The sequence below is a fragment of the Papaver somniferum genome, chromosome 6, assembly GCF_003573695.1.
Source record: "Papaver somniferum cultivar HN1 chromosome 6, ASM357369v1, whole genome shotgun sequence".
NCBI classification, from domain to species: Eukaryota; Viridiplantae; Streptophyta; class Magnoliopsida; order Ranunculales; family Papaveraceae; genus Papaver; species Papaver somniferum.
In genome coordinates, this window is record NC_039363.1 from 3,249,064 (window position 1) to 3,264,079 (window position 15,016).

A 15,016-nucleotide genomic window follows, 5' to 3' on the forward strand; every position below is an offset into this window, starting at 1 on the left:
ACGTTCCTGTCAGTTAGATACACACAACACGACTTCCTCCTCTTCTGCTTCACCTTCTTCTTCATTTTCTGTTTTTTTCTGCCACACTGTCAAGTTAATTAGACTCAAACACACTCAATGAACAAAAGTTGCAGCAGCCAGCAGGGATCGATCATAAGCAATTCGCGATTTGGATGTCTGAGGCTCTGAGCTAGCCTAAAGCATGGGCTTCATAAATGTGGTTCTGCACAGATGTTTTTCTATTTGTTAGCAGTACGTAATTTAATGATGAGAAAGATGACAGTGATCTAAAGCATTCAAAGAAAAGGTACACCTTATTTATTTTTTAAAAATATAGACGAAAGAGTACTGTGTTGCGTCTGAAATTGGCGAAGAAAAGATCTAGGAAAAGGTGTTGTTACATTCAAAGAAATATTACTGCCAGGTTATATAGCGTGATGGTCATCGTTTTTGCTTTAGACGAAGACGTACAGAAAATGATATCATATGAACAATGCTGATGAATACAGTATATTTTAGATAATGAGAGATACGTTGTTTTCCAACATGAATAAAGAACTAATCCCAATATTAGTGTTTATGTTAGTGTTCGGATTGCATTGATTGCTGCTCAGAACCAAGGCTACGGGACAGAGTAAAACAATTCACTTCTTTCAGATTGAGGATTCAACAATAGAGCTAGGTAAGATATATCCAATTATGCGGGAGGTCCTTAAATAAAAAAGAAAAAATGGAATTATTTTTCGGCTAACCATTGACAGAGTAGAAGAATGTTGCGGCTGCCCAACCAACTGATGGTCATAACAAAAATAAAGAAAAGGAAATATTTGAATAATCTGTTGTTTCACTGACCACAAACCGTTTGCCTTGTGAAGTCACTCATTGATGGTCTCTTTAGGTCAAAAAAGATCGTAGGGGTTCCTTCCTGATGTACAGTAGCTGGTCTGCAAAAAGGTTGAGACATTGTTTATCGGCAAGATAAAAAAATGGCAATACTCGGCACTTATAGCTATATCATATTTTTGATATCTATATATAGCATTACTGATTCATGGCCATTCATTTTATTTTTTGAAATCATTTCGTTAATACGCATAATCACAGGAACCAGAAATGATAAAGCGGTACAAAACCTCACTATACAGGACAAACAAGACATAATGGTCCGGAGAGTTTTATGAAAACATTCATGGACCTTAGAAGTCAGTTCGGTAATGGAAGATGGTCATTACGGCAGTCCCTGGATATAATAGACTCTTTGATGGCAACGCGTACTTTACATCTATCTACCAATCTATCAAATTTCTTGTTGGAGTTGGAATTTATTTTTTATCTGTATCTCTTTTCAATTGCTTGTTGTCTGCACTGTGGAGTCACTTTCTTTGCATGCATTCATGGATCTCGGTTTCTCGATACATCTCTTTCCTTTTATGGTATAGACATATATGTACTATATAATAGTAGTATAAATAGATGGATGATCGGGTAGTTTTGGTTATCTATAGTTACTCTTAAAACTAGATTTTACTTAGGCCTTACACCGCCCAACCCACTCTTTTATCATATATAATGGTTAATTTGAACTATGTATGCTACAACGACACTGCAGTAATTAGAAATGGCCAAATTCCTTTCTCAGTAGCAGTAGGAGGAGAACAACCACAAAACATTGTTAATGGTGGTCATCACTATTCATGTGACTACTTTGCTGGTCACTCAATATTTCCAGGTTTGTATGTATATTACAGTTTTCCTTTTTGTATACTTATATACACGTACGCGTTTCACATATATGCTAATTAGCTAGAAGAGACGATGAAATTATATATGTCCAGTTGTGTGAATGATCATCATGAGGCTGAAAATGGTGTAGGAGTTCATGAAGCAAACATCATTAACAACCAAGTGGATATGATAAGAAAGAAGAATATGTTGACGATTGAACAGGTAGATGCACTGGAAATGAGTTTCCAGGAGGAGATAGAGCTAGAGCAGCAGCAGCCACCCGGTAGAATTTCCGAGCTGCCAAAGAATAGAACTAAGTTGGATCCGGAAAAGAAACTGAAGCTGTCAAAGGAACTAGGAATTCATCCTCGCCAAGTTACGGTATGGTTTCAAAATCGGCGTGCTAAGCTGAAAGGAAAACAACTCGAACGACTATACAATGTACTTCAGCAGGATTACGAAATCGTCTCAAGGGAAAACCAACATCTTCAGCAAGAGGTTAGTAGTCATAGCTACGAGTATGTAAATGAAAATTTTGTGTGCGTATATATGAATACTGACAGGGTATTACATGTATATACATGTAATAATTAAGGTTATGGAACTCAAAGACAAGCTTGACGGTCTCCAGTCCATGCAAGCTTCTGTAGGATTCATGGAACAAGGGTCGCTACTGAAAGCTGAGAGTAACAATATTACTGCTCATGAGAGTACCTGGACTTCTGTTGCTGTTCAATGCTCAAATGATGTAGAGCAAAGACAAACCGGTAACTCAAGCACAAATATTTCATGGAACAATAGTTATTTGTTCAGCAATGAAGCCATGAGTGGAACCAGGGCCTGGCTTACCTTGGCTCCAGCAGTCCATCCTCACGCGCCCTAATTTACAATAAATATTACGAGGTGTTCCCTCGAGGTCTTAGAATAAATAAGTTGTGCAAGCCTTGCACAGACTACAGTATTTCATTCTAGAAAATAAGTTTCTATGATGTATTTATTCCCACTTGTGCGGATTCTAAGTGGTTGCACTTGGGACAATCATGGGAAAACATATGAAAAATCACCTTCTGTTAACCATATCATGTATTTCCTACGGATTTTTGTTGAAAATAGAGGCATAAAAAATCTATTAGTGTGTTCCTTCAACTTTCTTTGCAGCGTTTTTCGAATTTTTTTTTTCAAGCAACTCCTAATTTTAACTTTATTGTTAAAATTGACTAAAACTAAGACAACTACCGTAAACAAGCAGACGACAGTGTCCCGTTTAGTGCCACAAACCATATAGAATGTCCCGTTTAGTGCCACAATAACTGAATTAACCAAGCAATCTTATATGATCAGCTAAGAGCGTCCACGGTGGGAGAGTAAACCCAAATATTTGGTCTTTTGAACAGACGTAGTGGAACGTACTATCGATCAAATTTTGATCAATGACTAAAACCCAGAGTATATTTGGTCTGGGACCAAGACTAAACCCAGATATAGTCGAGCGTTGATATACTTCACGCCCCACCACCAGGCGGACATATAGTGCACGTCCCACATCAGGCGTTGGTATAGTCTACGCCCCACACCAGGCGTTCGTATAGTTTACGCTCCACATGGGGCGTACGTAAAGTCTACGCCCCATTTTTTTTTTAATTATTTTGTATGGGGCGGGCATTATACCCCCGCCCCATTCTTTGTTTTCAAATTCATTTTAGTGGGGCGGGCTTTATACCTCCGCCCCACTTCTTTCAATTTTTTTTTTTTTAGTGCACGTCCCAATCAGGCGTTGGTATAGTCTACGCCCCACACCAGGCGAACGTATAATGTACGTCTGACCAAATTTAGTCTTTCCACCGTAGCGTCACACACCATACTAAACCCAAAATTTGATCTTTTTTTCCCTCTTTGGTCTTTGGTTATACTCGCACCACTGCAGTTGCTCTAAAACATATGTACCTTCTTTTTTCATCAAATGCATGCATAGTGAATCTAAGACCCAAACTACAAGAAAAAAAAGGAAAAGAAAAAACCGTTGTCCTTCTATCAATGTTGCTTTATGAAAAATCAGATTGAAAAATGGTGTTGCTTCAATTGCAGAAGGCAATGAAAATCAAAAAGTCTTAACAGACTGTGTTTTTGGACTCTATAGAAACCGCCACCTCACATTAAAATGATAAACGAGCCCATACTTTAAGTACGTGGCCCTTCTTTAAATGTTGATACGTCCGTAAAAAAACTTAAAAAATTGTTTTATTACCTAACCGTTTTTCTTTTTTCAACTTCCTACTTTTTCTCAAAAAATATAACAGTTACGGGAATTTAGAGGAGGCGGGTTTTTTAGTTAAATAAGTGTCATAAGATAAAAATACAAAATATATATGACCCGACCACATCGTAGGAGAGGCGGTTCACGAAGAACCACCAAATGAAAATTTGGAGAAACCTATATGTATCAAAATAGTGTGGTTACTAGGTATTCTCTCTAAGTTTCATATTCTAAATTGTTCGCAGCATTGACCCGTTCCGTTACAAAGTTCTCTAAATAGAAACCTCAATCACTTTTGCAATTGATGTTTTTTTTTCTTTCTCTGCCTCTCTCTAATTAAACTCTTACTCCCATTACTTCAGAAAAGAAACCTATTATAGGGGCTCTAAATATTGGGTCTTGAGGACTCATAAAATGACAAAATCAGGTTATGAAATAGTAATCAACAAAATCCCATATCCAACTATTTTTTGTAATGGCCAAATTACCCTCCATGAATTGTAAATTTAAATTTATTACATTTTCTATCTCTTTTCATTCATAAATCATGATGAAGATGATGATTATAATTTCATCATGATGAAGATAATGATCATATAATTTATTTATCTCCACCTTCTCTTTTCATCCATAAATCATGATGAAGATGGGGATCATAAAAATACTCTATTATTCTTAATTCCCTTTTCTTATTCTCCGTCGCAATGAAGAGGACCATCGGAAAAAGAAAAAACTAAGAAAACCCATAAATTATTTTTGCTTTTGAAAACGCCCAATTCGAAGTATAAGCTAACCTACGGTTGGAAAAATTCATACTTCCAACCCTACGTACAAGCTACTGTATGAAAGTATGATTTTTTCAAACCGTAGGATTTTTGAACCCAGAATATACGGTTTGGAGTTCTTAACTCCACACCGTACATGACATACGGTTGAGTTTCCAACCGTAGAGAGTGCATACGGTTAGGAAACCCGACCGTAGACAATTCTGAAACTGTTTTTTCAAAAACGTAATTTTATCGATTCCGACTTATCTATGCATAAAAACTAATGAAATACGATGGTTTTTTTGATTTTTACCTCATTAAAGTCATTGCGAGTGAGTTAAGTGGTGTTAACCGATAATGAATTATTTTGAGAATTGATGATTAATGGAGGAAATAGATGATGGGGAAGAAGAAAATGGAAGAATAAAAACAAATTAATTTTTAAGTTTCAATATTTAATAGAGTAAGGATATCTTAATATTTTTTTTATGAATTAGATACTTTATCTTTATTATAGGATGTTTGAATCTTTAGGAATTCTCAAAACTCTTTTAATCAGAGCCCTGTAATAGGTTTCTTATTAAAAGCTTGGCGGCAAATGCTATTTTGCTTTAACGGAGCCGAGGGCTTACATTTCTTGGGACAGGGAAGTCTGCAAATTCTCAAGAAAAAGCAAAAGCAGCCGTGCAAGTCCTACCTACCAGTACCAAGTAGGGTTACTCCCAAGTAGCCGACATATTGGTTCTCAGTACTGCAATGAAAAGGATATTACATAATGATTAATACAGCACGAACCCCCGCACGCTGACTATGTTTCGTTCAATAGCCAGTCAACAGTCAAGAACGCGCTCTCCTCGCTACACTTATTTTTGTTTTTATTTTGAAATAGGGGATTTAATTTAAGAAAAAACTAAACTGTACAAAGAATACAAATTACATTTTGGTTCTAAACCTGGAAAAGCATTAGAGACCGATTGTAAGCAACCAAATTCAAGGTGGCTGCCATATAAATAAATTATCCCAATTGGGCATCCAGCTGCTAAAAGGAAACTCAAGCTCAGCGTTAAAAGCCCTGACCCAAGAGAAGGTTCATGCTTTGATAATACAAGCCAGCGCATGAGGAGAATTGGACTTTTCGGAAAAAAATTGTTAGCCAGCGCATGAGGAGAATTGGACTTTTCGGAAAAAAATTGTTGGGAATGTACGGCAAGTATGCCAGCCACAAAGGTAGACGTGAATCTTTCCTTACTTGTGTCGATAGGTTGAAGAAGAATGGAGGAAGAGATGATGATGATGATAGATGGTGCCTTTGGAGCTTAATCTAGCGCCTTAATCGCTCGCCTAAGGCGCTACTGCGCAAAGTAGTGAAAAATTTGATTCCTCGACTTAAGACGCCTTTGGCGCCTAACTGCCAAAGGCGCTCGCCTTTTACAACATAGCACCCAAATGGCATCGAAACCTTGCATCTCACTATCACCTACATGATAGAGAAATTCGGTATTCATGTTCTTTACTGTGAATGTGAATGTGAACGTTTCATTTCTCTTTTACTGGTATGAGAGAACCAAGGTTTCATAAATTGATTTTTCTTTTATAAAGATTAAAAATGAGAAAGAATCATGATTCAATCACTTACATACCTGCAATTTTTCATTTCTAGGAAACTTTTGTGGTATATCTGAAAGCACGTATTCGCGAAGTGTTTCATTTGATTTTTTTGGTTTTGAAAACTGTTCACAACCTTTATAGACCAGATAGATATGCATCCATCATTGTCGTTGTACCTTTTTCGAAGATACAATCTGGGGAATGAAGTACTCAAAATCTTAATGATTTTGCATTAGACATATATTTGGGTTTTAGAACAGTGCAAATTATACATTTACCATTTTCTACGTACCTGTCTTGGAACAAGACCTGAACAATGTAGTTCATTAATTTCGTTCAATTTATTTTCTTTTCCTATTAAGAAAATAAAAAATCTATGCACCTACTATTAGTGCCAACTTAAGTATTCTCTATGTTTCATATCTAAAGCTGGAGCATACTTCGTGCTAGATTCTGAACTTATAGTGGAGGCAATAATGAAAGGAAGACTTAATACTACCTCGATATTTATCATCACATTTCTGGAATTATTCATGCTTTTAGTTTTTTTATGCCCTAAATTAGAGGTCCCTATACTACATCCAAACTCCTTAAATTGTCTGGCTAAATTGGGGCCTATAACACTTAAGTGGGACCTATGGAATTTTTCATCCACCCCATAAAGATTGATAAGGGGTGTCTAAGTTTGATCAAACTACCATTTTACCTTCTATCAAATATTAATACTACTAATTTGTCTCCATCAAATCTTAATCATAAAATTAAAAACTAAAATCAAAATCATAAAACTAAAATATAAAATTTAAAAACTAAAATCAAAATCAAAATCAGAAAACTAAAATCATAAAATTTAAAACTAAAATCTAAATCAAATTCATTTCCATCTCCACTTCAACTGATTCTTCTTCTTTTCGTCTCAACCAAATCCTATAAACTAGGTTTTAGTAACATAAAATTGCTCAAAATTGAAAATTTTCAAATCAAATTTTTCCTGGTTTATCAGAATCGGTTAACTTTAATGTATATGTGATCCGATTGCAAATAGAAACGGTTTATATTCATGCCCACAAAGACCGATTGTCCTTGATATGTTTTCAGGTTCGAGAAATTTGAACCAGAATCGGATTACATTAGCACTTATAAAACTGATTGTTGATGTATAATATTAGAATCGAATTTTATATGTGTGTCGAGTAAACTAATTGTTGTTCTCAATTTTTCTGTATCTTTTTTTTTGTTAAAATCGGATTACATGAGCATTCTTATAAACCGATTCCTGCTGTGCAATGTCAGGAAACGATTTTTACATGTGTATTGTGTAAACCAATCTGGTTAACCCGTTTTTTTTTCCAGTTAATACTCAATCATAAAATAAGTATGAAATCATTCTCGATTTCATTTCATTTGCTCGGGTATAGAATGAATTTTAATTTATTTGATGTTTAACAACACATAATTCACACTGAGGTTAATTATGGGACTGAGAGACAAGCTTGAAGATCGCAGTCCATGCAAGCTTCTATGGCATAATGGAACATGGGTCGCTAGTGCAAGCTGAGAGTAACATAGATGCTCGTGATCGTGAGAATACATGGACTTCGATCTCTTGCAGTTCATTTCCCAAATGATGTAGAGCAAAGATGAAATAGTCATTTGGTCAGTGGTTAAGGCATTGGCGCAAATAGGGCTTGGCTTACCATGGCAACAGCCGTCCAGCCGCACCCAAATTTAGCATAATATTACTAGGCATTCCTTTAAGGCCCCTCACTCAAAAAAATTACCAAATCCTACAATATATCTCATTCTATCTCATTCTAGGAAATTATTGCTGAAACCGGCGGGAGAATAGACTTGAATGAGTAGATGTGTTTTTCCCACTTGCAGTTGTGTTGTTGAATGAACAGGCGTTGCTCAGAAAAATTATTTTCGTCTTTTGCTTAGTGCCCTTACAGCGTGTTTGGATGCATATTCAGAAGTTGCTTTTCGACTTCTAGAAGTCAAAAGTCAGAAGTCAGTTTGGTAATAATATTTCAAAACGACTTCTAAAAGCAGAAAAATCAATTTTTTGTGAAACGATATTTACAATTTTGCTTCTGTCTTCTGTTTTTTGAGAAGCAGAAGTCAGAAATAGATTTGTATCCAAACACGCTATTAGTTTAGTAATTAGCATGTTAACGATGTTACATTTATTGGGCCTGGGACCTGGGAAGTCTTTCCTGCTAAGTTTGAGGCCGTACTTATACTAAGTTTTTGCATTAGGTCTATATTCAAGGCTACTTTACAGAATACCCTAGGTTAGACTTTGTGCTTAAACCTACCTGAGTCATGCATTGATAACAACAATTTTAGGTTTACCCAGAATTGTCCCGCAAAAAATTTCAAGGAAAAATCTAAGAGTTACAGGATTTAAACTAGTACTTTCAGTTCCATATGTAAACAGCTGTCTGAAAAAGGTTCATCATGTGTATTCCTGAATAATAAAATCCAGTGAGAAAATAAACAGAAAGGAATGGGTCATATCACTCTCCGGTCTCCCCTACATAATTTTGCTCAGAATTCTCTCTTGGCCGATCTTGCATCTTCCTTTACTAGGCAACTATACATGTCATCTATATATTTTTCCTAGCCGATAGCTTTGGTTCTCACTTCTCATAGTACTGAACCTAATTCAAAACATCATTCTTATCTGATTAAAAAAAAAATATCATTCTTATCAAGTGCATTTTTGATGAAGAATTACTGAAAGAAAATGAAATCGTAGTTGGATTAATAGTAGAAATTTCTGAAGCAAGTGAGTTATCGAATTTGGGACAAAGTAAATTTAAATTTTTTATACAAATAGGGTTAAAATATTAGATGCCTTTTCCATGGCAATGTGCGTAAAAATGGTTGGATAATGATTTCACTGTCGATCGTTGAAATGGATGATGATATCTTAACTTATCGATGGGAAACATTGATAATGGTTCAAGACGGCCATGAATTTAGGTGATATGACTAACAGAAAGTTCAAGAAATGTCATAAGTCGGTAAAGAGTAAAACCAATGCATACGGATCGAGTGGGGTGCATAAAGAAAGTGATGTAATAAATATAGACGAAATAGTACAGCTGCTGCTTCTGCCAAAAGCATAGCAAAATCTAGGGACCAAATCAATGAGAAATGCAACTGCAATCCAAAAATACTACTTGCACGTTGCTGTATTTTAACCTAATAAAGAAAGTAAATTTTAATTATGATCTCAAATAGTAGTAGTAAAAAAACAAGAAGTCATGGTATGTTTGAATTCAAAATGCTGATGTTAATCTCACAGGCAAAAAGATTTTGCTTCCTAGAATTATATTATTTGCTTCTAGAAGTTGGTATGGATGTGTCGCCAAAACTAACTTTTGATTTTCGATTTTTTCACAAGCAAAAATTAACTTCAGAAATCGGAAGCAAAAGGTCGCAAAAATTAACTTCAGAAATCGGAGGCAAAGACTTTTTGCTTCCAAAGAGGACGAGGTAACATTTTTTTGTTTGTATTTCCAGAAGTTATTATAAAAAAAATTCGCCAAAACTAAAAAATCTGAGTTTTCAAGTTAAGAAAACAACTTCTCAAAATATATACAAACACTTTGCCATTCCTAGCACAACTTTGTAAGCTTTTTTTACAACTTTGTAAGCTTTTTTTACAAGAATTGTTAGGGTGGGTACCAATTCCAGAGATCATGAACGAATTGATGCCCGCCCAAGCAATAGTCGTGGAAATTTTATTCTTTGGATTGGAATGGATTGCAATGCTACAGGCCAATTTTCATTAGTTGTAAATTCTTGTTTTCTATCATCAATGCATTTTAAACTTCTTTCAAATTTTGTTTGAAGTCTTACAAAAAAAAAATATTTGAAAATTATTGGTCTCTTTCATTTTTAACCCATTACCATTTTTCAAAATGAACAAAAAAAAAATCACCAAATTTGGATTGTGTTTTCCTGTTGGAGACTTGGAGTTAGGTTAAAAGATAAAATTATGCATCTCCATCCGTCAAATTAATCTGTTTGTTGTTTTTTCTGGCCCGTTCATTATTCATACTACATACTGTACTGTCACTTTCGTTTGCAAATCTGTCGTTTTCTTTAATGGAATAGATCTTTTTTAATACCCGCACTGTACACAGATTCACTTCTATAAAAAGTGGTAGAAGCATAGCATGCATTAGGCAATTGCAAACTAGCTAACTAGAGCGTATAAGCCTACCATTTTCTCTCAAGTACTAAATAATACTAGTAAAAGTAACAGATACATAGCCGTAGCCGTACCCGTAGTAGTATATATATAGATGGATAGATCAGGTAGTTTCGATTAAACAGAGTTGCTTAACTAGGTTTTAATTAGGCAGCACCCAACCCGACCTAATATCCTTGATTTCAATCAGTTTTGATATTTAATGGCTAGCCCAAACTATGTATATTGCAGCGAAACTGCAGTTAGAAATCGCCAGATTCATTTCCCAACAGTTGGTACCAAATCAGTAGGAGGAGAAGAACAAGAGCAACACTTTGTTAATGGTGGTCCTCACTACCAATGTGACTATTTTGCTGGTCACCCATTTCCAGGTTTTTCTTTTCTTTTTGTGTATACTACGTGTGCATTGCATACATACGCTCAGAGTATTATTTTGCTAGTAGATTCTAACCACGTATAGTTTGATTAGGATTGGTAGGAGCGGAGATGATGAAATTATGGTCTAGTTCTGTGAGTGATCTTGAGGATGAAAATGGTGGTGGAGTGCATGAAGCAAACATCATTAACAACCGGGTGGATTTGAGAAGAAAGAAGACAAAGTTGACTAATGAACAAGTGGAGGCGTTGGAAAGGAGTTTCCAGGAGGATATAGAGATGGAACAACAACAGCTAACTGGTGGAACTATCGAGATAAGAAAGAACAGAGTGAAGCTGGAACCGGAAAGGAAAATGAAGTTGTCTCTGGAACTAGGAGTTCATCCTCGTCAAGTAGCGACATGGTTTCAAAATCGACGTGCTAGGCTGAAAGGAAAGAAAATTGAACGACTGTACAATGTTCTTAAGCAGGATTACGATGTTGTTGTAAGGGAAAACCAACATCTTCATCGAGAGGTTAGTAGCTGTAGCCACTGATATGAATGAAACTTAAGTGTTGCGGTAATATGTAAGTATACGACTATTATAACTGATATTACGTGGATATGCATTAAGGTTATGGAACTGAAAGACAAGCTTGACGGTCGCCGGTCTATGCCAGATTCTACAGCAAACGTGGAACATGGGTCGATACTGCAAGCTGAGTATAATGTTGTACCTGAGAGTACAAGGACATCTGTTTCCGTTCAATGCTCAACTGATGAGCAAGGACTATCTGGAAACTCAAACATGGAGATTTCAGAGCGCAACAGTTATTTGTGCGGCGACAAAGCTGACTACTACGTATACTCAACTGCCTCATTTCCCTCTTGGGGTGTTTCGCCGGAGTGTCCTTAAACAAGCAGAAGACATGGTATAATGTTCGTTTTGCACTATTCAGCTCCATTAATCTAAAATTTAAAATTCTACCTTGTTTGGGTTGGTTAATTTTATGAACAAGTTATGAGTTATAAGATTTTATCTCTAGGAAAAGCAAAAGGTACATGTACTAATTGCTACCAAACATTTACTTTACATTGATTTTAACTAGTGTATTAAGTAAGCAATCTTTAACTAATTGATCACCTAAAACATATGTACCTTCTGTTGGTTTTAAAAGTAGACAACTTTAAATGAAAAGAGTTGCTTCTCCCAGTAATCTTTTTGCTCTATCTTTGATCATCTCAAAAGAGCTCATTCTTAAATCACGCCATAGCATGGTCATTTTAACCACGCCTATGTCAATGATTTCAGACCCTCGGTTCAAGCTCAAAATAAGCTTGCATTTCCGGTAACTTTATTTATTTTTTGGACGAAGTACAATTTTCAATACTAAAAATGTTATACAAAAACTGATAGACCAAAAAAAATGGTAAAATCATTATCAAAATTGGGTATTTTTGCGAGTCTTTAGGATTTATACCAATTTAGGGTGCATTATTTGTACAACATTAGATATAAATAGAGACATAAGAGATTTAAAGCTAATATTTTGGATATATATTCCTTTTACCATCATTTACTATTTTCAAAATGAACTGTTGAAAATCAATGAATATTTAGCCATGAAATTAAGATCGTTAAGTTATAAGGTTTATCGTTTTTAAATGTACTCATTATTGGTAGGTATGTAGAGTTTTGCAAGAAAAACATCCCTAAAATATCCCTAAAATATCAACTTTAAATCCGTTAGCATTTGGTTTTCATTCATAAGTTCAGTGTGTGAGATAACTAGCGTGAGAATAAAAGTGTCTAAGATCCTTCCTCTAAATAAAATAAGTACAGTTTTACTTTTGACGAAAATAGAAAAGAAAATAAAGAAATACAATAGGAATTACCAATAGGTACTATTATAGTGGTCTTAGTTAGTAGCAGATCCACCCATTAAAGCCCAGTAAGTGGAGGTCCATAATAAAAAGAAAACTACAAAATTGGATCCAAAATTTTATCTTGTGGTCATGTACACGTGTGGAATATTTTTAAATATCGAAAACACCCTCAAGTATATAAAAGCAGTAACCAAATCCATTTTTTCTTCTTTTTCTCGATCTATTCTTTTTCTTCTTCATTTTCTCATCTGTGCTTTGGTAAAAAGCTCTGTCTATGAAGATCTTCAAAGGTATTTCATAATTTACCTATATTGATCTTTATTTTAAGTTTCTTCTTGATTTTATCTCAATTTGAGATCCAAAACTCTTGATTTCATGGAAAAAATTCAAAATTCAGATTTTAGGGTTCCGAAAAGAGGAATTGAATTCAGTTTTTTTGTGTTTACGGTCTTCATGCTTGTTTCGTTAATTTTTTACTTCAATTTTGGTAAAAATACTTCAGATCTAGATAAATAGTCATGTTTTATGTTCATTTCATTAGTAGTGCATTTTGTTGATCTTTGGTTTTGTGTATTAATCATCAGTACGTATATGATGTACTGGTGGTTTTTGATGAAAATAGTCCAGATCTAGTTATAAAATCATGTTTTACGTTCGTTTCGTTTGTAGATTTGGTATTTTAGTTTCATTTTGTTGGCTTTTGGTTTTCTTTCACTTTGGTTTTGTGTATTAACCATCAGTACGTATATGACGTACTGATTTTTCTGTATTTACTATGCTTTTATATGTTTGGTTTCAGTATTTTCTTGTGTATTAAACATCAGTACGTATATGACGTACTGTTTTTATGAATCTTGATCGTAATTATTCTATTTTTTGGTTAGATTATGATGATTTTAGCTTATTGAAACTCTCAATTTGATTTTCTTGTCGTTCTTTATTTTCTCAAAATCATACTTATTTGTTGTTTCGGGGGTATTATCCATCAGTACATATGTTGCATACTAATACAAACTACTTTTGATGATATTTTATTCTTAGTTTTATCACTTGTTTTTCTTTGATCCATAAGTACATATCTTCGATACTGAAATAAGATTATCTTGATTCTATTTATTTGATAAATTCATTGCATGCAGTTGTTTTTTAGTTCGTGAATCAGTAGTACATATGTGGCATACTTATACGAACTGCTTTTGATTATGTTTTATTCTTATTTTTATCACTTGTTGTTGTTTCATCCATAAGTACATATATGCGATATTGAAATAAGACTCTCTCGATTCTATTATTTTTTATCATGGAGTTGTTTTATATAGTGAATTAACAGCACATATATTGAATACTGAAAAACTGCTTTTTGAATCTGGTTTATACATAGATTTTAGTTAGTTAATTCTTATGATTTTGGCAGTGCATATATGGAATACAGAAATAAAATTGATCTATCGTTAGGTAATATTAATTTTGATGTTTGTCATATTACTTGTATTTTTCAAATTGTTGTTGTGTTTTAATTGTTACATTTTGGTCACATTTACAGGTCCAATGTGTCTACTGTTAAGAATGTTGGCGCTTTCGAAGGATGTGGTCCAATGGGAGTGGAGCACTAGAGAGATCCTGTTTTTTCTAGTATATGAATTTTTACATATATGTAGTGAAACATTTCATTGCAACCCGTTTCTTTAAGTACATCATATATGTACTGCTGAATTATATTGTAAAAAGCAACTAAAGTAAGTGATGAACTTATGTAAATAATGAAATTTAACCTGCAAGCAGTGTAGCGGATATGTACTCAACTGATGTAAGCAGTGTAGTAGATATGTACTCAAATTATGTAAACAGTATAGCAGATATGTACTCGATATAATGAGAATGTAGACACACACGTTTGGTAGTCGAGATTATTATGATCATTTCTATGTTTTAATTAACTTTGGGCTTCCAGATAGAAGAAAATTCTTATTGGACCCTACTATAGATAATTATATGCGCTTAGGACCAAATAGCAAATTTTCTTTTTCCTAACCCTATTCCTTCCTAATTCATCCAACTAAGTTATTAGACTCCGTTGGTGGTGAAGTACTAATAGGGTTCTCATCCAATGCTAATTATACAGTACTAGATGTTTGACACAAGTACGTTGGGGATTCAAAGCTGTTGTCCAGCAAGAATAGACATGACATAACGA